Source organism: Lagopus leucura, unplaced genomic scaffold (assembly GCF_019238085.1).
Source record: "Lagopus leucura isolate 7727_CA_CO unplaced genomic scaffold, USGS_WTPT01 34414-0_obj-0_obj, whole genome shotgun sequence".
Lineage (NCBI taxonomy): Eukaryota > Metazoa > Chordata > Aves > Galliformes > Phasianidae > Lagopus > Lagopus leucura.
This window is the reverse complement of record NW_024962705.1, coordinates 3,728-6,237: the sequence shown is the minus strand read 5'-3', so window position 1 is coordinate 6,237 and position 2,510 is coordinate 3,728.

The window sequence follows — 2,510 nt, the reverse complement described above, 5'->3', positions numbered from 1 at the left end:
CCCCCCCCCCCCCCCTCCCCCACCACGTCCTTTCCAACTCCTGCCACAGTTTTATTACCTGGAAGTTTGGCTCCAGTGCCCCCAAATGATGGCAGAGGGGCTGCTGCCCGCGGCCTTGCCCTGCTCCTGGGGGTTTCCCTGCCCCATCTTCGTGTCCTTTCTATGTAACCCCATTTATGGGAGTGCCTCTCCCGCAGCCCCCTGAACCCCCAGCCCCATGGCACCACCCCCAGTGCAGGGCCCCACAGACACCCTGCCCGGGTGAGGGGCAGCCCCCAGCCCTGGGGCACAGAGTCCTGCTCACTTATGGGGCGCAGCTCTCACCCCATTGCTGACCCCCAGCCCCGGGGCACAGAGGGTGCTGTGGCGCAGCTCTCCCCATCCCCTCCTCTCCTCCACGTGGACCGGATATTTTCAAGCAAAGAATCTTTCCTACGACTCTCTCCAGCTGCCAGGAATGTGCGTCTAGGAATGCCCAGGGCCCATCCAAGAACAACTTCCAGACGTGCGCTGAGTGACGGCACTGCCTCCAGCGCTCCGCACCCCCCCCCCCCGCCCCGCCATGCACTGCCGGCACCGTTGGGTGGGAGGGGGCACTGCCCAGGCGTGGGGCTGCAGCTCGGGGGATCCCCCACATCACCTGGGGGGGGGGGCTGGACGGGACCTGGATCTGCCCCACAGGCTGTGCGCGTCCCCACGGCTGTGCGCGTCCCTGTGGGGTTTTGGTGCGCATTGGCATCAACGCTGGCACCGATGGCACGTGGAGCTTCGCTCCCTGCCCCCGGGATGGGCAGAGCTGGGGACACAGCTCCGGGGATGGGGTGAGTCAGGTGGGGGGATCCATCCTGGCTGCATTGCGCGGCACGGTGCCTGTTTCGGTGCGCACAGCAGCGTCGGGGCAGCACCTCCGTGTATCTGCGGGGCCCCCGGAGCTGCTGTGTGCAGGGAACGCGTCCCAGGCTCGTTGAGATCCTGGCAAGAACTTCACCCAGGGATTCCTGCATTGAGAGTCCGCAGCGCCTGGCGGAGCTGAGCTGCCTGGGGAAGAGACGCTCCGTCTGCGCGTCTCAGCTCCAGCACAGCCCGGGATGTTGTAAACACGGCCGAGCTCGCCTGCAGCAAACGCTGCTGTGAGTGCACAGCTGTGCCCTCAGCTCGCCCCCATGTGCGAGGGACTGCGGGGAGCACCCAGGTGTGGGGAGCACCCAGGTGAGGTGAGCACCCACATAGAGGGGAGCGCCCAGGTGACGGGAGCATCCAGGTGACGGGAGCATCCAGGTGATGGGAGCATCCAGGTGCAGGGAGCGTCGTGCAGGGAAACGGCTCTGAGAAAGCCAAGCTGCCCCACAAGGGTCTCTGCACTCCTGTCCCCTCTGTCTGTCCCAGCACCATGTGCTGTGCAGCCACCTGAGTCCCCGACACGTCCCCTATCTGGCTGCTGGGGATGTCGGTAGGATGAGAGGGGATGGCCTCACATGGCACCAGGGGAGGGTCAGGTTGGATGTTAGGAGCAATTTCTTCTCCAGAGAGGAGTCAGACACCGGCACAGGGACGTGGGGGGGAAGGGGGTCACCGTCCCTGGAGGTGTTCAGTGACCATGGAGATGTGGCACCTGGGGACGTGGCGGGGTGGGCTTGAGGATCTTGGAGGTCAGTTCCAACCTCTGTCTGGCACCGCATGGGAGCATCCGTGCCAAGCTCAGTGCTGGGCTCAGCACCCCGTGCCCTGAGATATTGCTGTCCCCCCCACATCGCTCTCCATCATCCCCTTCAGCTGCAGGAACGGGGGCAGCTCGCAGATGAGGGATGAGGCATCCAGAGCCGACATCCCTGTGTCCGTCTGTCTGCACCGGGACGTGGGGTTGTCCCGGAGCGCCGTGATCCCGACCGTGTCCCCTCAGCTCGGGAAATTCCTGCCCGGTTCCCCCGAGGCCGCGCACATCCTGCGCTGACGTGTGCTCAGGAGTGATGGATGGGTGCGGTGTGGCCCGGGGGCTCCCGGCAGCTCCGCTCCTCGGGGCGCTCGGCGCTGTTCCGTGGAGGCCCCGGTGCAGTTCTGCAGGTGTTTATGGGGAACAGATGGCGGCGGGGTGAGGGTGACCCCTGACTGCGGGGTGTGGGGGGCACAGGTCACCCTCACACCTCCTCTCGGGGTGTTGGTAATTGGGGACGGGGTCCCTGCGTTGTGTAACACTGGGGCTGAGGGGGAGAGGACAGCGGGACCTGGCTTCATCCCGACCCCAGACCATGAAAAGGAGGCAGCCGAGGGGTGAGGAGTGAGGCCACCGTGCCGATGTTGTGCGGCTGTACTGATCATTGTGTCTCCATGCCCATGGTTGTGTGGCTGTAGGGGTGGTTCGGTGGCCGTGCTGATGATTATCTGGTTGTGCTACAGGTTGTGTCCATGGTGTAGGTTGTAGCCATGCCGATGGTTGTGTGGCCATGGTGTAGGTCGTGGCCATGCTGATGGTTTTGTGGCCATGCTGATGGTTTTGTGGCCATGCTGATGGT